The sequence below is a fragment of the Aplidium turbinatum genome, chromosome 5 (assembly GCF_918807975.1).
Source record: "Aplidium turbinatum chromosome 5, kaAplTurb1.1, whole genome shotgun sequence".
Taxonomy (NCBI): domain Eukaryota; kingdom Metazoa; phylum Chordata; class Ascidiacea; order Aplousobranchia; family Polyclinidae; genus Aplidium; species Aplidium turbinatum.
The window spans coordinates 29,208,809-29,233,139 of NC_137476.1; the positions used below are offsets into that span (position 1 = coordinate 29,208,809).

The following is a 24,331-nucleotide window of genomic DNA, read 5'->3' on the forward strand; positions in this document are numbered from 1 at the left end:
AGCAGTATTAACTCCGGGGATTATTGCACGTTCAGGAAAAATGTTGTCTATGCTGAACGGTGGTGTACTGTTAAGTACACTTAATCTCGAATAGCTGGACCCTTCTTGGTCAGATGAATGAAAATGGGAAGTTGGAGTTTCGGAAATTTGCTGATAGGTGCTGCAGTCACAAAGTTGTTCCATTGGTAAAATGGAACCCAATGGAACTTCTTGCTTTTTGAAGTATTTGAAGGGAGGTACTCTATTTCGTTTCTTCCATTATACGAAGATGCAGTTGCCAAAGTGTTTTTTTCTAGTGGAACGTTAGACAATCTGTAACCAAGCATGCTCATAACTGCACTTGGATCCCTATATTTCAAATCTGGAGGATCAAGGGGAATAGAAGTTAAAGCTGTATGTTGTGCAGCTTCAGAAAGAACAGTCGTGTCCCGTGCAGCTTGACTTTGACTTGAAAGCAAGTTACAGAGATCTGATGGCCGAGTTTGTGAGAACATATTTTGGTTTGTTTTTATATTGTACAGCATGCCAATTCATTGGGCGCATTTTATGGTTATGATCAACTTCATTCACAAAAGATCCTGTTGTGAATGAGCTGGTATTTCACAATAATTTCCCCCATGGCTGATTGATTGTGTTGATATAATTGACAACAAAGTTGAGGTTGTTGAAAAGTAGGCAGTAAACATGGAACGGAAGAATCAAGATAATTTTCATAAAAGTCTAACTCACATCCAGGTTGCATTGTCACGTTATGTGCAGCTGTATTAACCACGGGGATTATTGGATCTTCAGGAGAAATTTCTTCTACGCTGAACGGTGGTGCACTGTTATGTACACTTGATCTTGAATTGCTGGACCCTTCTTGATCAGAGGAATAGAAATTGTACGTTGGAGTTTGCTGACCTCCAGCGCTGGAAATGTAAGTATTTCGCTCCTGAGAAAAAATTGGAGTTTCAAAAATATGCTGATAGGTGATCCAGTCACCAGGTTGTTCCATTGGTGAAATGGAACCTATTGAAGCAGGTAAATTTTTCGGCCGTAAAAATAATTAGGTGAATTGCTTATACAAGCCTGCTCCGGCGGGAAAGCATCACAACTTGCCGGACTCTCCATAATGCTCATCTGTTTGTTCTGTAGGTAACAGTAATTAGATTTAAAATTATTATTGCATTACACCATTGTAGCAAATTTGTCCTTTCAGTGTTTTACTTATTTAGAACAAGTACCAAGAATCCAGTAAGAAAGTGCGAGTTTTAACAATAAATCTAGAGTGCCAATCCAGTTTGAGGTTTACACCAAGAGGTGAAAACCACAGACAAATCAAATTCTCGGCCATGTGCTTGCAATTCAACACAAAATTCTTCTCTTCTTGACAAGGTAGCATCTAATGCTTGTGGCTTTTGTACTCCAACTGTAAATTCATGGAGAATTGAATATCTTTGTGACGCAGAATGTCCTAATCATTTACAGTTTTTAAACACCTGATGTAAATTTTGAACAAATTCTGCCTTTTGAAAAACTCTCCTAACAACAATGAAACGACGAATTAACGAGAAAAAACAAAACTACTTAAACATTAAGTTAAGTATTAATTCTCATGATAAAAGTTATTTCTTCCTTCTGATCATTACAATTTTCTGTTTGACTATAAATTTTTCAAATTATTGTTTTTCGCGTTTTTATCCGCAGGCCAAATGCAACGCTTGCCTAATACTGGTGCTGTTGTAGTCGCCATTTAATTTACGTTGATATTATGTAACTCGTGACCATCGTCACTGCATAATCACCTTCAGCGTTTTCTGGTACAGACGTTGGAATTGATTACCACCGCACTGTGCGTCGTAATCAATTAGCGTTCTGTACCACATTTCTCAGTTGCATGCCTTGCATTTTTTTCTTGCTATATGTTGCGTTTCTTTTGTACTCTTAGTAAAGTAAGTACCAAGAGGTCAATGGATTTTTACTTACTTTGTTGGCTATAATTATTATCACTACGTTTAGTATGTCGACGGTTTAGTTGTCACTGCCAACTTACATATGTCATTTTTATTATGTCTGTCTAAAAATAAAACAGGTGCATTCCGGATATCCGTAATCCTAGTGTGTGGTATCCGTAATACTGGTGTGTAATGTTATTGTATGTATGTATATATTATGTATGTATTAATATTGTATGCTCAACAGTAAGCATGGGCAATGGGCATGTTGTAAAATTTTGAATTTAAATTTACCGCAGAGAAACTAATCTATCTGGATGAAGTGTGATCAATTTCACCAGACGATTTTGTTTACGCAGTGCAGTTATGCAAACGCAATGACAGTGTATCACAATTCGTAAAATAAATCAAATATGTCTCTGTTTCCTGTTCGCCTAATCCTTAACCGAAAGAAAGTTTAGCAATAGTGAGCGGTCGTACTAGACAAAAAAAAACAGGAAATACGATCGTACACTCTAAAATGACTTAGAAATGACCCACTGTAAATCCCAGATCAATTTAAATTGCAAAAATTCAACTACCGCATTTTTTAACAAATGCATCGAAAGAAGACATCAACCATCACATGGAACGCTCGGACTGAAGGCCCTGGATGACAAGACTGTCGAGTGGCTGATGACCTCATGCCCAAACATATAGTCCGGAAGAAAACCCATACGACGAAGAAGTAATTGATTTAATAAGGTCCTGTATTGTTGCAGCAAAGAATAGCTACGGGCAAATTGTTTAAGTTATTCCGGAATTCCTTCTCTCCCAAAACTATACTGTTTAAGAGAAATATAAGAAATACTTTCAATCAACAGGAGGTATTGCTTCACGAAAGAAGTCGTTCGGAACGAAAACGCCGTTTTTATCACGTAACAGAACGTTCATTCTTTTACAAAACATACCTATGCAAGGTGTGATTTTGGTTTAGAAATATTAACATTGTGGCCAAATCGTGTTTAAATTCACGCTCTTGTGAATGCGAATTAAACACAAACACGACAGATTTCGAACATTTACTCGGTGCCAGTGCCAAAACCTTGCGCTCCCAGATTGGCAACCGCTGCTTTACCGCGCAACAAAACAAAGACTGGATAAAAACAAAGCAACACTAAGGTTGGATTGTGTTCAATTATTTGCACCCAATTAACAACTTGTAGAAAGTTCTGATTTAAATTACTTTTTTTTTGTCAGAGCATATAATTGATAATAATTAATTACATAATTGATAACGTTTTTAAAGAGCTTCTTTGTTCGAAATTAGATTCTTCACAAAGAAATCAAAATTTCCTGATACAGAATTTTGCATCAAACCAATTTTGCATCAAAAAGAAATGTTTTTAGTCAAACTTCGACTTACTTGATCTGACAAAATTTTTACATGTCGACTTGCATAATCTTACCGACTTATTACAACAGTGAAATATACAAGCTGTTTCGATTGATTTAAAGTTCAGTTTCGGTTTCCACCAGATTAGGATCAAACCAAAAACAATTGATGTTGCTTTTAAACACTATTACCGTTTGATCGCGAACATTGGCTATCGTTTTAGGATTTTACAACAGTTAGGAATGCTCAGTTTCAAAAGTAAAGCAGAGTAATGCAACGGTGTCAGGATCTGATAAAAAGCTTTCTAAAATTTTGCTTAGTTTGTTTAACATTCTGCGTGTCGAACTTTTTATGGTTTGTATCAATAGCCTACTCTACTGTAAAGTACATTGCAAAACAAAACTGACTTTGCGATGAGTTTTCTCTTTAGAAATGATAAATTTACTATGTAATCTACTGTATTTATCATTCAATAATACTGTCACCTCCAAAATAATAAATTTACTCAGCAATCAATGTTCTCACAAAGCGCGTAAAGAAACAACAGGCAACAAATTATCTTATCCCATCAAACAACGCCTATATTTTATTCACATCTGCGTCAACACAAAGTTTACATGCAACTTACCTCAGTTTTGAAGGTGTTCTTTTAATTTTCCAGAGTGCAGCAATTCGAAAAGAAGATGGTTCCTAGACCAGATAATGCTTTATATGGAATAGAAAGCAGTTTTTCTGTTTTTGAAAAGAATATCATTTCTAATACAATTTTGGTAAAGAGGTCACTTTCTTCAACCACAGACATATACAACCAAGCAACCACACAGCATTTAACATAATCCATTAAAATTGAACATAAACTATAATTTACGCGGCATTTGGCCACGAGAGTGAGGGAGCACTTAGATTTAACTAATTTGAACAAGCAAAGTGCCATTAAAGATCACATATTCGATTGTCAAACATGTTCTAATAACAAACCATCCTTGGAGTCGTTTAGAATTATGCGTAAATGTTTCACCGAATTCGACACTAAAATCCACGAGGCTTTGCTAATAAAATCATACAATCCTCGCCTCAATACACAGTTGTTTGCCTCAGGTGCTTCTTATTTACTCAACGTCTTTTCTTGATACGTCATATGATGCGTCTTTGCCTCGTGTAATTTAAACGCCATGTGATGTGCCTTTCTCCTATGCTATGCCGTTTCATTTTGCATTTCGTTTTTGTAATTCAGTGTTTAGATCAGTTATTCATTTTCAGTGTAGATATGATAAGCAGTTATTTTTTTTTGTTACTTGATAAGGGCTAACGTGTGTATGGCCGAAAACGTTTGTAGCTTATAGTTTATGTTCAATTTTAATGGATTAAATATCATTTCTAGACCAGATCACATTTACTAACAGTTTGTTTGTTGATTTGCTACAAAGCTTCGAAATCACAAGCATAAATCGTACTGTATCGACTTTGCTGTGAGTTCTGATTGAGACTTGGTCTGACGAAATTTAGAGCAATTGAATTTTAAAAACTAAATTTCCTTTTTTTGAAGTCTCTTGCAGCCATCGCGACAGTTTGTTCCACAAAACTCTCTTTGTGTTGATTCAATGCAAAGAGCGATTTGGTCATTTGGTTCTCTTTTATAAAACTGCCCTTACTGAGCTGCAGGGCCGGATTGAGCCTAAGTGCTGCCCTAGGCAGATAAGAAAATGCCGCCTCCCCAAAAAAATTTTCGGTGGTGCGCTACGATTTATATTTTCAATTCCTTACAAAAAAGTTATTTGCACTGTTTATTGGAATACATCAATGAATGTCACTGTATAACGAACTAATTGTTTAAAATGCGGGTTTTTTCTCTTGCAAACATATCAATAATGTTTTTAAAGTCTGTAGAAATAAGTAAAGATGAGTCAATGCTCAAAAATGTGAGATCATTCATGTGATCATGCTTCAACGTAGACCGCCGTGCATTCTTGATCAGCTTCAAACTAGAGAATGATCGCTCTGCACTGCAATTGGTGACCAATTGTGCAAAGTAGCCTACCATTTTAATTACCACTATAGAACATTTGAGTAGACTTCCTGCAGCAGTCGCCTTTTCACAATAAAATTTGCCAGCACAGCAAAAGTAATAGGGTGTCCATAAAGTCTCTTTACAATTTAAAAAAATTATTAAAAAGTGAAATGATGAGATGTCGCAATGAGGTTTGTTTTATGTTAATCAGTATTTCATAAAGTTTTTATTGACACATTAAATACACTTTTAAACATTCTAAGCATTACTTTATTTAATACACTTCTATGTGGCCCAATTATTGGCCCAAAAATGGCTCAATTATTTGATTGCATGTGATTTCACGCCAAACATTCACCTTTGGACTATCTCGCTGAAGTTCTCTAGTCGCATGAGGGTTTTCTGATCCCCAAATTATCACATTATGTTTGTTTAACTTTCCTAGACATGAAAAGTTGGCTCATTACTGAAACAAACTCGCTTGAGGAGTGCTTCATCCTCAGAAATTCGTTGGAGCATGTTCACTGCAAATTCTTTTCGTCTTGGTATGTCGTTTGGCTGAAGTGCCTGCAACATTTGCACTTTGTAAGCAAACAATCTTAAATTTTTGTGTAGGACTTCGTGCACTGTTGCACGTGGTAGATCCAATTGCCTGGCAGCAGTACGGATGGACTTCATAAGAGAACGTTGAAAGGCTTGCCTTACACGCTCGATGTTTTCTTCAGATTTTCTTGGTCGCCCACTCCTCCTTGCATCGAACACTGTCCCTGTCTCCATAAATTTCTTGTGCCATAAACGAATTGAAGAACGTGATGGTGGGTCTCTTCGATACTTACTTCTGTAGTTTCGATGGGTCTGAACATCTGATTTTGTCTCAATGAACCAGAATACACATTGCGCTTTTTCTTGAGCAGTAGTCATTTTATGGGGGTTCCATTCATATAACTCAATTATTAAACATAAGAATTTTTAATTAAGAAATTTTGTCTGAAACAATAAATTTTAGTGTCAATAAACTTTATGAAATACTGATTAACATAAAACAAACCTCATTGCGATATCTCATCATTTCATTTTTTAATATTTTTTTAAATTGTAAAGAGACTTTATGGACATCCTGTGTATTTCCAGCAGTAAGTCCATCCGAGCAAAGCGATCGCAAAAATAAACGGAGATGTATGCATTGTCACAGCGGTAAACCATAATATCTTCGTGGGAAAGTTGTAACATAAAATTCCCGGATCCGTTCGTTTGTATGCGATGACCCCGAAAAAGAATACTCTTCTGAAACGTCTTTTTCAAGAATTGTATTTCAGCAAAAAATAGCCACCGGCTGTCGAAAATTAGTGCAACGCGTATGCACAACGCAGTAGAAAACTTGTCACCACAATACAAATTACTGAGATAAAGACGGAAATTTCGTCTAGTTGGTAAGCACCAAGCAAACAGTTAAATATTCGACCAACTTTTCAAAACGACAATTCTAAATGACGAAACTGACTTGAGATATTTCAAACGCACGTAACCAGCTTCTGTGACGTAATAGTCCATATGCATTGTTATGCAATTTCACAGGTGTTGAAACGGTTTGTGCAATGTTGTGCTACAGGTGCAATGTTTTACAGGTCTTACGAAGTATGTTGCAATCTCGGCTCATTTTTTAGCAATTTCCATGACGTAAGACACCAGCTAGGTTAAGTGGACCATAACGGTTTTATATGACGTTTGATTTGGTGAACGATAGTTCGTAACAATGCACTCACTTTCAAGATTCTCAAGGTCATCAGAGTAGTACTCCTCTAGGTCAGTAGCCTTTTGATTGATGTCTTCAACAGATAGTGTCGTCAATCGTTCAATAAAGACTCTTTGCAACCTTGAGCAGCATGCTCTCCAACCAGATTGAGAGAATGTCCAGAACAGGGACAGTAGTGTGCCAGTGGATTTTTTTCCACAGCTTTAGCTTGCAAGCCATTGTAAACGCCAGACATGTTGGAAGCGTTGTCATATGACTGTTCACGACAGTTTTTAATATCCAACAAATATTCTTCAAACATTTTCATGATTGCTTCCATCATTTCATCAGCCTTATGCCCTGCATTGGCTATAAAACCATAAGGAAGCGATCCATGATGGTAAAGTCTTTGTTGACATATCTAATACAGATAGAAAGCTCGTCAACGTGACTGATATCTGGCGTGGAGTCGGCAGTGAAAGAAAAGTACTTTGCTTCTTGAGCTTCTTTGGATATGTTTATTCTTATTTTGTTGGCCAATATTACTACAAATTCATCACAGATAGTTGAGGATAAGTACCGTATGAAGTTGAACAAGAGCCTGTATTGCCATATTGAGAGATGTGTGTTGCCAAGAACGGATCAAATTGTGCTATCAACTCAAACATCATGAGATAATTACCATTATTTATAGTTCCAAATCGTAATATATTCGTATATTTTGCCGCCCCCAATAATTTGCCGCCCTGGGCAACTGCCTACTGGTAAATCTGGCCCTGCTGAGCTGGTTGTTTTGAAAGAGCTCTTTTCATTTTGGTGTTCATTTCAAGTCATTTTTCTCAATGGAAAATTGAAAAGCGTGCTGTGGCTGCTTTGTCGCTAGCATCAACAAAACAGACATCTAAAAAACTGCTTTCTAACGACCAAAAGAATGGTAGGCTGTGAGGGTTTGCAGGGGATAGTAACTTTAAAATTACGTTTTTTGAAAACAAAACGTCACATGTCTACCTCACACTATTGCACGAATTCACAGCTTGAATTTTCCGACATCCAATAAGCACGAGATGAATAACTCCAGCGGCGTTTTTAAAGCCAAAGAGCCAGATGGAACGTTTCCAGACAGGAAGTTCAATGAAATGGAAATTACCTTTTACATTTTTTTACTTGACAATTCCACATCAACTTTACATCTGTGCAAATGTGGTAACATGTACAGTGTACACTGCTACTGAACCACTGATCACAGCGGTAAACCATATAACTCCGTGAGAAAGTTGTAGGGTAAAATTCCCAAATCCTTCGTCTGTATGCGATGACCGAAAGAAACACTCTTCTGAAAAATTCTTTTCACGAATTGTATTTCAGACAGCTACACGGTCTGTTCAAGAGATAGCGCAACACGTATGCACTACGCACAAAACAACTTGTCACCACAAGACAGATTTCTGCATAAAGAACGGAGATTACGTCTAGCTTAGGGTTACCATATTTGAAAGAGCAAAATTCCGGACAGTGCATGACTATTTTCATGAGACCATATATATGCGCTACCGAAATGCTAAAGCTGCAAACGTTGTACGATACACATGCTAAAGCGCCAGCTACCGAAATGAAAAGTATTGTCTTCTGTCACGAGCAGAATCTCACACCAGGCAGGGTAAGCACTTGTAGCGCCCTGCGTTTCACCTTAGGTCTTTTCAACTTTTCTTAAACGCCTGTTACCGCTTTGAAATTATCGTGGGCGGATAAGTTAAGTTACTGGCTGTCCGCTACACACTCTCTAAATATAGCTACGGACCGTCACTGAAAAAAATCTCAACTTCAGAGTGAAAAATAATAATGAGAATTAGGTTGTGCCGAAAAAGGAAGAACAGCAATGCTTAAAACAAATTAAAGACACGCTTGTAAGTCAAGTCACTACACATTTACTCTTCTGACCATGCATATTTTTCTGAAGATCTAATTCTCTTCAATAGGGCCTTGCGTGATTTCAAAAATGAGAAAAATTCACTACAGCACATATCTTTGAAATTATATTGAAGAGTCAATATGCCTTTCATAGTCGCAACGCTCAACTTGTTTCTTTCTTTAGTCCACTGACTTTGCATCAGTGAAAAGAGTCTCTCTACATTGGCATTGTGGGATGTAACAGCAAAGAAAAACTGAACAATCCTTAAAATTTCTGAGTGGCATCTGATGTTCGTAGACTGATCGAAATATTTGCACCATTTCTTATGCGTTGGCAATTTAATAAATTCTTCGTCCTGTAGGTAACTTTCCACAAACTGCTTCAAGTTACAGATTTGATCAAAGCACTTGCATCGTCCACATCAACCCCATTACCAATCAGATATTCCAGGCAAGGCTCTACATCCTTCCAACTTGGTATCTCGTTTAAGGTCATCCATTTGAAACAAGCAAACTCTTCCATTGGTTTCATCCATTTGCACAGGTAGGCCTACTCCAAGCATCTCTCATAGAGGTTTGCAACTTCGGAAAGAAAATTGTTACATTCATCTTGTGATTCATCTTCATATCCCTCTTCTCTTTTTTCAACTAAAAGCCTTTTAACTTTCAAGGACATAAAGTTTTCATTCTTCCTTTCCACAAGCACCTTATGAACCAGCTCCAAATTTTCTAGCACTTCTGCAACGGAATTGTTTTCTCTCTCAACTGCTTGAATACGTTCATGAAACACGGACATTAGTGAGTGCATATGCCAAAGATATAACTCGCTCATTCCATTCCATTTCCGTTTAATAACTATTGGTGGATGTTTTTGTGACAAAAAGTAGGACTTCAGGGGTGAAAACATTTCTAACAATCTTGAAATTCCAGGAAACAAGGAGAGCCAGCGAGTCTTGCTATGAAAGAGAAGTCTCTTGTATTCACAATTTACAAATTCACAGTATTCTTTCAGTTGTTGAGTTCTAATTGTGTAAATAGAAAAATATTGATATATCTTATTGATATTATTTTCAATATCGATGTTTATTCTTTCAGCCCCATGATGGATACAATTGTTCAAAACGTGTGCTGAACAGCCAACCCCAATCAATGATGGGTTTAACATTTTCTTCAACTTTGCAAACACATTGTTTCCTTGCTCATTACGCCTAAGTCCTCCAAACATAGTATTGCAGTTGTCTCCTGTAAATGCCACACATTTTTTCAAAAGCATCCTTTTTTCTAAGGTGTCTTTTACATAAGTGGCTATTGTGTCGGCAGTCTCGTTTGCCTTGTTTGTAAACTCAATCAATTTTGATTGCAAACCACCTTTCCTCCAGTCAAAATATTGAATAACTATAGCAGAAATAGACTAAAGAAATTGTTCGAGTGAAATAATCACTGCAACGAACCGAATACCTGACGTAAAGTATGTTAAAAAAACAAATTATAAACCAAAAGAAAAATAAAATTAAAAAAGTAATAAACCAAATCGAAAAAAATAAACCAAACGGCTGCAAAAAAAAATAGATTTGGTTTTAAAAAAACTAAAATGGTAACACTGACTTCTAAGTGGTAAACATCATTGATAAGGAAAACGCTCTGTTACATCATAATTCCGTACAACCTTGTAGTAAAAAAAATGCACACGGTACGAAATAACAATGTTCTGGATTTATGGAATTGGCAGTGTGCACAGTACGATTGCAGATGCAGTAAAATGAGCTGGCTGAGCGATTTTTCTAGGACACCCCTAATTTACAGGATTATTTCCGCAATTTTAATTCCCCCAAAACGCCCATCATAAAATTCCGGACATTTGAGCATTTTTTTAAATTCCTCCCGGACGCAAAATTTGACCCTAAATTCCGGACATGTCCGGAATTTTCCGGACGGTATGGCAACCCTAGTCTAGCTAGTACGCAAAGCAGAACTGTTAATATCTGACCAGCTTTCTCATCGACAATCTACAAAATGACGAATCCGATTGCCATATTTCAAACACACATAACTTGCCTCTATGACGTAACAGTTAAGATGTTTGTTGTGTAATTTCACACAACTTAAATCTAGCTGATGCAATATTTCATCATTCGAAATGATGCAAGACCTCATCGTTTACAGAAATATTCCATGACTTAAGACGCCAGGTAAATTATGACTATTAACAGTTTTATGTTTGATCTGGGGAACGATTGCCTGTAACAACCACGTTTATATACGTGTATGAACATAGGTAGCGCTTTATGTTAAATTTTGTTTTGTCAGATCAAGTTTTCATAAACCTCCCTATTCTTCATTGCTTTCTCTTGCCACACACCCGTTTCATTCGGTTTGCTAGCCAGGTAATACAATAGCATGCAAATTATGCTTTCGAAAGTGTTTGAAGATCGTCAATGGGATGTTTTGTAGAGCGAGGATCATAGCTTCAAAGGCTTGGTGGTTTTGATGTGAACGGCTTTAATAGGGCTTCAGTTAATCTGATTTTTGAGTTTTGGCTATTTTGTGAGCTGTTTATGTCCTTTTCTTACCTTTCTTCCTTCCATATATTTTCTGAACATTCTGTTCCTTATGTAATTTCATATCACGTACAATTTTATAATATAACATAACGGTTCCTGAAGTGGATCTCCAAACGAAGACTGCATACAACATTGTTTTTGTCAACGCTCTGTAAATGAACTTGTGGTAGTTTACATGTGTGTGTGCCTGCTTTTCTGTTTCCACTTTCAGCCATGTATTAGAAATGAACTAAGGTTATCTATAAATTACAAAGTTCTTCCAATATATTTGCTTCACATCTTTGACGTATCAGTATTCATGTCTATAAGATAAAAGGTCTTTTCGCTAAGTAACTTTTGGCAATTTGATTGAAATTGTGAATATCAGAAATCGTCTCAAACGTTTGCAAAACCTTGCAATGTGAAAACGACAATAAACAAGTGTAGAAGATTTATTGCATTTCATGTTTGAAATGTTTCGTTGGCGTTGGCTACATTCAATTCAATAGAAAATTTCCTATTTAGCACTGAGATTTTTCCAGTTACAACATGCATTCCCTTGGTGCTTACTTAGTGCTGGGAGATCACCATAAAATTTGAAGTCCAAAATCATAATTTGTGCCATCGTCGCATATTTTGCAACTCAGCCAATTGGTTGCTTGCCTGTTGAGTATGAAAAGTTTATTCAGTGCGGTTTTCCGAGGTAGAAAATCTCCTGAATTTAACATCACCGTCCAAAGGTCGCCTGTTTTTGCCAGGACGAAAGTTCAGACTACGATCCAATCATATGAGACGTTGATTTAACGTCGCTTTGTATCAAAGGTGGTGCGACCGTGCCAAATTTCTTTCAACTTAATAATTTTCTTCGGTCACAAGGTCACGTTTTAACGTTCGCGTTTTGTCGCTTCTACCTTTTTCTCGACCTTTGCTGTGTTGTCGTGTATTGTTTTTGCTGTAATGGTCAGAAATAAAAACAACTGTAAAAACAAGAGTACCGTAGCGTTAGTCCTTGTCTTTTCGGTGGAATTCAAAAAAAAATTAGATTAGTCAACTTCATCAGATTCAACTTTGAAATGTGGCCCAGCAATACATTTTATCCCAGTCACGTTGTGTGTGCTTACACCACCTTATACAAGTTTTACCACGTTTTAAAGACACTTAAACAGCTTCCATAAAAGAATTCGCCATCGACGTAGACTCGTGTAAAGGCTTAGCCGCAGAGCGACCAACATGGCGCAGTCTTATTTATAAAGGTGCAGAATCAGCTCAGAAACATCGTACGCTATATGCTGTCAAAAAACGAGAACACCGCAAAGCCCGAGCCTCATACAAAAACTCTAGCCAACCATCCTTTTCGTGTCTCCTGCATCAGAAGCTTCACCGCACAGATAGGCCTCATCAATCATCTCCGCACTCATGTAGCCTACACTCACCATAGCCTATACTAAAGCTTGATTCAGTCTCATTGGCCATTTTCGGAAACGAAGGGCGACCATCAGATAAAGAATCAGCAAAATGCTACCAAGGATATTTGGCGATTTCCGAATTTACACCATTACATCCGAAATTATACCATAATACAGGTTTATGCACCTAAATACAGTTCCACAGAGTTGGACATTGCAACATTTTATCATGAACAACCTGGTGCAAAGGACATAAAACGTGGAGTTCGCCAGGGATGTACACTATCTCCATGTCTATTCAACCTGTATACTGAAATGATTTTCAGACAGATTGATGGAATGGAGGGTATCAGCATAGGAGGTATGAATATATCCAACCTACGGTATGCAGACGATACTGTTTTGTTGGCGGAATCAGCAGAAGCTCTCCAAACAATAATAGAAAAAGTGAACAATATTGGAAAGGAATATAACATAAAAATCAACACAAACAAGACAAAAACGTTGATTATTACAAGAATAGAAAATGTACCAAGTTTAAATATTACTATTGATGGAATGCTGGTCAAGCAAGTCAAAAGCTTTACCTATCTGAGACACATAGCCTAACAACTGAAAATGGCAGATGCGATGCGGAAATATTGAGACGAATAGAAATACTGTAGCAAGAAACAACTTCGTAAAAATGAAAAAGACATTAACAACACGCAAAATTAACATCAACACTCGAAAACGAATTATGAAATGACATATATGGACTACATTACTTTACAATGCAGAAACATGGACACTATCCATCACAAATGGTTAAACGACTTGAGGCATTTGAAATGTGGATTTATAGAAGAATGCTTAAAATTTCATGGAAGGATAAAATCACAAATAAAGATGTACTAGCTAGAATACAAACCAACACGGAAATTCTACAAACAATTAAATCAAGAAAATTGATAAAGTTTGGCCACATGATTCGCAATAATTCTATTCAAAGACAACTATTAGAAGGAAAAATAAACGGCAAACAAAATAGAGGCAGACCACCAAGAATTTAGACAAGATATTGAAGACTGGTCAGGACTTAATTACAAAACTGCAGTAGAAAAATCTCACAACAGAGAGACCTAGCGCTTTATTGCCTCCAACCCTCGACGAGTGGAGGGAACTTAATGATGATGATGATCATGAACTTGAAGCCAAAAATAGATGTGGCTGAAGAGATGTTCTACTGGTCATGGGTGACTTTAATGCTGAAGTTGGAGCAAGAAATTATAATTGTTCGTTTGGTCTAGTTGAGATAAATGAAATAGAACTCCTAATTAATTGGTGCAGAGATAACGATATGACAATTACAAACACCTGATTCTAACCCATTATGAAAGTTGGAGACTTAAGTTATTACTGACTCTAGTAACGTGTTTGTTCTTTATTTAGACAATAACTTTTTGGACTATTCCAGTGTTAGATTATACAATAGATCGAAAAACAGATCAAGGTAGCATTAACTTAGTAGAAATACTTAACTGCCAGCTTATCTCAATTACTGATAAACTAACGTTCAAGTGTTGAGTAATTTTCTAAGCAATGTTGTAGCCTACTAGTGATTAAGTAATACCATGTGAACTTATAGACAAGTTGAGACAATTTTCAGTTCGTTCACTTATGAACAGAAAAAAAGTATATTCAATTCTGGCAGGCTCATTTTTTGCAAAGCAGCTCAAACAATTGTCAGCTATCTAAGGCTCAGATTGCAAGAAAAGCACAAAAACCTAAGGCAGATTTGCAAAATTTTCCTAGGGGAGGCATGCCCCACACCCCCCTAGACTGGCTATGGCCCTCCTTCTATTGCATGCCTAGGAAAGTCAACCAGGATACGCCACAGCTACCACAGATGGAAAGACAAAAAACAAATGAATGAGTGGCAGATAAGATTACAGATGTCTTCGGAAAAAGACGTGAAAGCAAATCAAATAAAGCTGAATTTGAGAAAACTGATAAATTAATAAAATAAACATGCATTGAAGCAAACGAAGAATTTCTTAAAAAAATGCAAAGAAATTGAACAAGTGTAAAGGACCTTCAGCAAATTTATCTCGTTGTCACCAAAGAATCAGAGAAATCAGGAACAAGATAAAATTTGCTGCCACAGCTGGATGATTCTTCTCTTCTCTCGTGTCGTCGCTATGCGTCAGGGCATCCGTTGGTTAGCCACTGCCTGGTGTCGTCATCTATAGAAACTAGGCCTTCCATACCATGAGGTGGTCTGCATAGCGGCAATCCTTGATAATGTGGGCCGCCGTCTGCATTTCACCACACTCACAAGCAGCACTCTCTGCCAAATCAACACAAACAAGCTGGATGATTAAAAAGTAAAGACAACAAATTACTTTTCGAGTGGAAAGATACACTAAATTGCTCGCAAGTGTAGCCTACGTACAAAATTTATATGACGATAAAGGCAGTGACCAGAAACCTTCTTGTTTTTTAGAATCTCTGACTTGATCAACCATAATCAAAAGAAAAATTGGAAACGCAATAAGCAATATTAAGAGTTGCAAAGCTCTGGGACAGGACAACATAGCAATCGAACCAATCAAAGCTCTTGAAAATTTTGGTAGCCTACTGACCTTCTCCAAAAATTGACTTATTCGATCTACAACAGCGGTGAAATTCCACAAAAGTTACGACAATTAGTTTTTATTACTCTCCTTGAAAAACCAGGAACCAATAAATGTGAAAATTTTATACCATCAGCCTCATAAGTCATGTTGTGAAAGTAATTTTATTTAGAACAAAAGAAAAAAATCATTCTGAAATTTCGGAAGAACAATATGGTTTTGTTCTAGACAAAGGAACAAGCAATGCAATATTTCTGGTCCAAACGATTTGTGAAAGAGCTACTAAAATGAAGGACGATCTCTATCTCTGCTTCATTGACTACAAAAAGGCTCTCGATTCAATTAAACATAGACAGCTTTTGGAAATGTTACACGAAATGAATCTCGACGACAACGTTTGACAATTGACAGCCATAAAAAAACCGAAACGTTTTAGTATTCAACATTCTCCTTAACGATGTTAACCTACATTTTAAATCGTTTCCTCAAGATACTAATCCAACTGAAACCTGTCTCACAGTGTTTTGTATTGCTTTAGATAAACTTCTTTTTCTAAATAAACTTGTCTTTGGATAAACTTCTGGATAATTTATTTAATGTGCATTTTGCGGATGTATTTTGCAGATTTCAACTAATTCCTGATAAAGACACAAGTACGCGTCGAAAACGTTTGAGTTTACTTTGTTGTATAATAGCCTAAATATGTTATAGGCTACACGAAAAAGCTACTTTAGTTTGTCTGCTTATGTTTCTTTTTCTAAATCTAAGTTTTTAGTTTGCACCATTCCGCGCAGATAGTGTTTGAAATAAATCTGTTTCATTCCTTACCTACCAGTTCAATTTGACTTTGCTGACGATAATCCCTTGAAGTTGTAGCAAAATTAATTCATTCACCAATTTAACATTATTTAGAGTTTTTGTCATGTAAGCACATCTTAGTTTTCAATAAACCAATGCGTTAGCTTACTTACAGGGTTATTCTTCAAGCCTACACAATTTGTTGATATTATCTTTGTGTAAATAATGCAATGTAACTTCCTTGCACCTAATCGATCCCACAACCCTCGATTAGAATTTACTAGGATATTGAGCAACACTACATCCCTTGTTTCATCTGCTTTGTGAATTGTTGTAAACATCTCACTGCATAGCAAAAAACATTGAAAATACAATCAGTGCTGTAACCAAGGCTTCTGCGACGGCAGCCCATATCAGACATATTAAAATCTGAAGTTTTGTTATATGGTCAATAGCCTGCTTGGTTACAAATTTAATTAAATTTTTACTAAAACACTATCAAACAGATAGAAGACAACAAATTAATGGGATAGAGTAACATTATAGTGTACAATGCAAAAAGCTAAATGTTTTGGGCAAAAATCTTTGTCTTCTTCTTCTTCTTTCGTTTGAGACTAGATCAAATCAAATTTCAGGGCAGGTGGTGGAGAGCCAGGTGAGTGTAGCTTCGTCCAGCGTTGCTATACCATGCGTTCCACTTGGTGCCTGTAGATGGGGCATTCGAGAACGACATGGTCAGCAGTTTGTTCCTCCGCGCCGCATTCGCAGGCCGATGAGGGAGCCAGACCCCACTTGTGCATGTTGGAATGGAAGCGACCGACTCCGGTTCGGATTCTGTTGAGCTTGACCCAAGTCGGTCGAGGCAGGTCCATACCAAGGGGGCGCGCCACCGGGTGGGGTATAAAACCATGTAGTTTGGTGTCGGTGGCGCACCACGCTGCATTCCAAGTGTCTTCCATGAAGTGTGCTGCGCTGATGGCATGATCGCTGAATGGATGTAGTAATTCAACAGCAGCTGGCACAAAGGGGTGTCTTGACTTAAGTTGCCGGGGAGATTCCTGAGGTGAGATGTTGAGTTTTGCATGAAGCAAGTGGTTATGATCCCCCGCCCGGCGAGCCAGGTGTATGATGGCTCCCTTTCGGCGGAGCTCAGCAGGTTGGATGCCTGCAAGGATTGGTAAATACTCTGTTGGAGTTGGGCGCAGGCATCCAGTCACAGTTAGCAATGCGTCGTTGATTGGGCTGTCGATGAGGCGGGTGTGGACACTGCGGCACCAGGCAGGGGCGCAGTATTCAGCAGTGGAGTGAACCAAAGCCAGGGTTGGAGTGCGCAAGGTGTCAGCACCTGCACCCCAAGTTGTGCCTGCCAAACGTCTCAGCAGGGCGACGCGAGATGTCAGCTTTGTGCGTAGTGACTGTAAATGGTGACGGTGTAGCAGTCCAAGAGTTACTGCATGCCAAAAGTTACAAGAGTTGCCAAATATTTCATTTAAATTTTATTTAATTTTGTTTTGACAAATAATTAAATTTTTAATCTCTCAAAAGGTCAGATTAATAATTATAAGTATTTTGTAATGTTGATTGAAAAGCTTGCATTAGTTTGAGAGCAAGAAATTCATTACACTTAGTTAAAACAATTTTCGCTTTTCTATCGATTGCGAAAACGGCGGGCACCGCTGGTAACTTTTGGACTGACAGTAACTTCCAGACTGCAACGCCGCAGAAGCAGTCCAAAAGTTACTGCTATTGTAAGTGGGTGTGCTTTTTTGAAATTCTTTTGAGAAAACTTGTAAATGGACTGAAACTTCACTTGGTCAGTAGATTAAACCCTCTGCAAGTATGCGAAAGATGAAACCCAAGGATAAACATTCTCACCACGAAACCATAATTCTAGACTTTAAGTTTCGTGCCACGTGTTTTCGATGGGAGTCCAACGGAAATTCATTGGAATCTCAAAGTGTTCAACACTTTCGTAAAAGCTAAAGCCTTTCCCGCGTGTGAGACTGTGATAGCCTATACTCACTGAAGGTTGATGGCGTTTTGACTACCCGTTGGCCCACATGTAGCCTAAGTTACTTTATATTTCTTCAAAACGTCAGTTATGAAAAACCAGACCAAAAATAAGCTCAGTGCTTCATTCACTACAAAACTTTGGTTTTAACTTTCATGAAATAGGCCTACATAAAATAGAGTCAAAGACTATGTTCGTCAACTACAACTCAAGACCAGCGGCTAACAAGTCAGCCTTCAAATGCAAACTTTGCACGATATATTAAGGCCTGTAGCTTATTAAAGGCATACTAAAGGAAAATTTCAAACCGGAATTAAGCATTAAAATGAGTAAACTGAACATTCAAGAATACATTTCAAAAACAATTACCCAAAAAAATTTGTTTTCAATGGCGCTGGCAAGGCCCAAAGTCCAGTGTTTCATTTATTTTCATATTTTTCAAAATGACCAAAACGTGCAAACACAGCTCAAGAATACGTCATAAAGTCCAGCAATAACAAAAACCACGTTACCAATCTGATGTTTTGAGCAAACTGTCTGCTGTTTTGATGTTAAAATGTGCTGTTTTGATGTAAATACATACATAGCCTACAGTCAAATCGCCCGCAGTAACAATTATTGCGTGATCGGTTGATTGCTAGACTTTATGACGTAGACTTTATGACGTTCTTTACAGTCGCACGCTTCGTTGCTCAGGCCAATCTCGTTTTGAAAGCTCTGACAAAAGCACGCGCACAATGGTGGTCAGACCGCAATGGGGCAAAATTTTATTGAAAATCGTTTTATGGTAGCATGTTAAACACAAAGAACGTGGAAAATCGCCAAGTCAGGTTTTTCCTTTAATACCCCTTTAAATGCCACCGATTCACGTATAGCCACAATTTAAACTTTGAAATGTTTGGAGCGATGATCAATTAAATTATTTGTTTCAACAGAACCATATAGCCTACAATGAGTTAATACAACACTCATAATACTACATTGTGAATCGTAGCTTACATTATAGCACAATCAGGATGACAGTAAAAGACTATAGGCTAAGTGGTCATCTAGTCAATCACCTCTCCATGCAAATTTATTTGCCAACGCACGTAAGGCACGGACACAACTTCAAGTGGTATAATACAAACAAATCAGGTTAAAATGATAGCCTACATAAATTGTTAGGTTACAAATTCAAATTTCATTCCAATACAGCAAAAATTTCTGGTACAAAACTCATCTTTTAACTTTCAACTTATTTTCGCTTCATTCCCAATTACGTTTCTGCTGTAAATCATGTTGTTAAGATGCAATGGTGGATAAGTCTTCAAGTTCAACATGTTTCCAATGTTGAAATCATTTATACAAATCTGCTGCAAGCGTCAAATCTGAAAACCCTGTTTTAGTAACTTCTGGACTGGCATTAACTTTCAGACCGCGTATACGCGGTCCAGAAGTTAGGTAACTTTCAGACCGCAGTAACTCCTGGACCGTTACAACGGTATGTGAGTGACCTGTCAAGTGTAACCCCAAGGTATGTTGGTTCTGGGCAGGGCGGCAGAATTTTGCCGTTAACGGTCACTTTCAGGTCACGTTTTGCCTCCTTGTTGTTGAGGTGGAAGGCTGCCGTCACAGTTTTACTTTCGCTGAGCTTCAGTTTCCATTGATGAAGGTATCCAGATACGGTCGTCATGTCTTGGCTCAACGTCGTTTGTAATGATTGCCAGTCTTTCGCAGAGTGCAAGATGGCCAAGTCATCAGCATATGCATATTTGTCAGATGTTGTTGATGGTAGGTCGTGCGTATAGACGTTGAGGAGGTGGGGAGCCAAGACTGATCCCTGTTGGACACCGTTTTTGAGTCGCCGCAGTCTACTTGGTTTTCCGCTTCCGGTGGTAAGGGTAAAACTCCTGTTGTGGATGAGTTCCATGATCATTTTGACCATGTGCCTGTCAGGGAGTAGGCGGAGTAGCTTGTAGACTAGGCCACGGTGCCAAACAGTGTCATAGGATGCTGTTAGGTTGATAAAAACAGCCCCGCTTTCTTTTTTGCCGAGAAACTCTCCTCAATATCCTGAGTTAGTAGTGTGACTTGGTCTACAGTTGACCTCCCGTGTCGGAAACCAGCTTGTTCTTTGGGAAGCAGTGGGTCAATTATTGGTTCGACACGGGCGTAGATCAGTCTCTCAAGGATCTTGAAAGGGATGCAGAGCAAGGAAATGGGGCGATAGCTCTTTGCATCGTCTAGTGGTTTGTTTGGCTTAGGGATCGCGACGACCAGAGATCTTCTTCATACTTTAGGAATCTTGAGGCGGCGCAGGCAGGACGACAGGAAATCGCATAACCAGGACTTTTTAGAGCATAACCAGCGTGCATGATAAGCTCTAGACATATATTATCGATCTCTTTGTCTGACGTAAGCTTAGTAAAGAAATTATTCGTTTGAAATCAAATCAAACCATTTAAGCACTGACACATATTTTAGCACAGACACGCTGATTGCTTTGACTTGTAAGTTACTTGAAATACCAATCATATCTTCAAATATGCTTGATGTGTAGGCTATGTCGGAAACAAAATCCAACACATATCCTACTGTTTTGTCTTATGCAGCACCTGTGACATAATAATAATGTTATGGTTTTATTTATTGTCACTCTACAACAGCTAAGGTCTTTTAGCGACAGGGCTCATGTTTAATTTTATATCAGGTTTTACGATGTTATTACATTATTATCCGATTTATTCTCACTGCGTTATGCAAGAAAAAACACAATCGATACAGTTTTTAAAGTCTTCGGTTTGACCCGACCTGGAATGGATCTCAGATCTACCAGCACCAGAGCCGAAGGCGAAACCACTGGTCCACTTAGCTGATGCACCTGTGACATCAGGCGATCTGTATGCTACTCTTCTTGTAGGCCACTGCACTGAGGAGGCCTGAAAGCGGGAAAGGCGTGTCGCTGCCTGCAGTTATGTGCAATTATGCATAGCCTATATGCTTGATTAGACTGCCAGAGATCGAGTAGTTAAAACCAACAGTAACCATTACCAATCACCTTTAACGGGGTTTACAGCAAACATTTTTTTTGCAGCATCATTAATCAAAAACTTCATTTTTTCAAGCGAAAAAAATGTTTGCTGTAAACCTCGTTAAAGTGATTGGTAATGGTAACTGTTGCTTTCAACTACTCGATCTCTGGCAGTCCAATCAAGCATACATGCACAATTGCACATAACTGCAGGCAGCGGCACGCCTTTCCCGCTTTCAGGCCTCCTCACTCTCAGTGCAGTAGTCTACAAGAAGAGTAGCGTACAAGTCGCGTGACTTGTCGCAGGTGCTGCATAAGACAAAACAGTAGGATATGTGTTGGATTTTGTTTCCGACATAGCCTACACATCAAGCATATTTGAAGATACGATTTGTATTTGAAGTAACTTACAACTCAAAGCAGTCAGCGTGTTTGTGCTAAAGTACGTGTCAGTGCTTTAAATGGTTTTATTTGATTTCAAGCGAATACTTTCTTTACTAAGCTTATGTCAGACAAAGATTATTGCCCAAAACGTTTAGTTTTTTTGCATTGTACGCTATAATGTTACTCTATCCCATTAATTTGTTGTTTGTTATCTGTTCATAGTGTTTCAGTAAAAATTTAATTACATTTGTAACCAAGCAGAGTATTCATCATAAAACAAAACTTCAGATTTAATATGTCTGATATGGGCTGCCGTCGCACAAGCCTTGGTTACAGCACTGATTGTATTTTCAATGCTTTTTGCTATGCAGTGAGATGTTTACAACAATTAACAAAGCAGATGAAACAAGGGATGTAGTGTTGCTCAATATCCCAGTAAATTCTAATCGAGGGTTGTGGGATCGATTAGGTGCAAGGAAGTTGCACTGCATTATTTACACATAGATAATATCAACAAATTGTGTAGGCTTGAAGAATAGCCCTGTAAGTAAGCTAACGCATTGGTTTATTAGAAACTAAGATGCTTGTTTACATGAAAAAAACTCCAAATAATGTTAAATTGGTGAATGAATTAATTTTGCTACAACTTCAAGGGATTATCGTCAGCAAAGTCATTATTGAACTGGTAGGAAAGGAATAAAACAAAATTATTTCAAACATTATCTGCGTGGAATTGTGTCCTATTTTAGAAACTAAAAAGTTAGAATTAGAAAAAGAATCATAGACAAATAAAACAAAGTAACTTTATCGGGTTTAACTTATTTATTACACGACAAAATATAACATATTCAAAAATAAACTCAAACGTACTTGTGTCCTCTTCAGGAATTACTTTTAATCTGCAAACTACATAAAATGAGATATATAAAATAAATCTGACTGTGAGAAGTTTATTTAGAAAAAAAGTTTGTCAAAAGCAATACGAAACACTGTGAAAGAGGTTTCATTTGGATTAGTATCTTAAGGACTAGATTTTAAATGTAGGCTGACATCGTTAGGAAGATTGTTGAATACTGAAAAGTTTGGGTGTTCTACTTTTCATCCGGACAATTATCGTTTCTAGCACAAGTTGCAACATTCATCTGATGAAAGTAAAAACAAAAGCAACAACAAACAGGTTGATTTATTGCTTCACTGACGTTTCGCGCACCACAGCAATGGGCATCCTCAGAGCGAATAGTTATCAGAGAGAAATTTTATTTTGAATGTTATTCGCTCTGAGGATGCGAGTTGTCATGGTGCACGAAGCAATAAATCAACAAATTTAAAAATTTTGGCAGATTTTAAATGTAGGCCTAACATTATTAAGGAGATTGTTGTGTGCTCATTTGCTATCATGTAAGTTAGAGTGCAAAATAAGGTTTTGAAACAATCTTTTTTAGCCGAGTCTTTCGCAAACAGTGCCTTTTTTGCTTGCTCTACGAGTCTACATATTTAAAGTTCGTCCGCCTTGCCTACAACCTTGTGTTTTCTGCTCCAGGTTTTTCCCATAAAAACTTTTTACAATTTGCTTCTCAGCAAATGATTCAATAAAAGTTTTTTTTTATACGGAAAGTCCTCAAAAAAAGAAACTAACGCAATGAGTCCTGTACTGAGAAAAGTACCCCAACTAAATAGGCCTATTATGCACGGAAAGATAGAGTCCCATGTTTTGTTTTTGCACTGAGGTCCCAACTGACAAAGTTATGGCCCCAAATAGCAAGATAGCTTAAGCATTAAATACAGAAGTCGTAATTCTTGTTTGTTGAGCTGCTTGATCTTGGCCTGATACTGTAATTTTAAAGCAGGTGATAACAGATTTTTAAAGATACCGCATGAGCTTTTTTAACCAAAATCTGTGAATTTTCACTGTCTGAAATATTTGAAGACTTTGTCAATAAACTTGGTAGGATAAAAATGGAATCGCTTATGTTTCTAAATTATCAAGCTGATTCGATTTGCTTATTTACGCCATCCCAAGAATAATACTCGATAGGATACTTTTTAGCTTTTTGCTTTAAACCATTATGTTGTAATACATTATCTATTGGTAAGCATACTGGTTATGGATTCTGAACGAATTCCTCTTCGATCTCAAGTGGCAAAGAGCAAGACTCATACAGAAGAAATCAAGATCTATCCAATGAGGTGGTTGATGGCTGTAACTATCTTTTTTATGACCATTATTTATAAGATGGCTTCACAAAGCTTTGGTTTAGACAACGATGTTTTTTCTGCCTATTTTAACTTGCCTTATGCTGTGATAGATTGGTTCACTTTGTCGGGTTATCCAACGTCTATTGTTACGAGCTTGTTACTGTCTTTTTGGGTTTATAAGGACAAGGTTGGCAGCAGACGTCTGTTGATCTTGTGTAGTGGATGCATCACAACAACTAATCTTTGCATCATTATTGCCATCTTACTTCCTATAGCATCTCCGTTACTTATTTTCGGAGTAATTGTGAGTGGAATAAGCAAAGCAATATTGTGGATCATGGCAACGATTATTGCAAACCTATGGTTTCCTGAGGATCAAGTTGGAACGGCAATAACTCTAAGTTTCTT

General features: G+C 37.6%; 1 long non-coding RNA gene across 1 annotated transcript; it reads right to left on the reverse strand.

The window, feature by feature from the left end:
• Nucleotides 1-481: 481 nt before the first annotated feature.
• Nucleotides 482-8,141, reverse strand: LOC145770748 (uncharacterized). Its single transcript, XR_014289166.1, has 3 exons — nucleotides 7,084-8,141; nucleotides 3,941-4,044; nucleotides 482-934 (listed from the first exon to the last, which is right to left on the reverse strand). It is a non-coding gene; the product is annotated as an uncharacterized LOC145770748 (long non-coding RNA).
• Nucleotides 8,142-24,331: the final 16,190 nt, after the last annotated feature.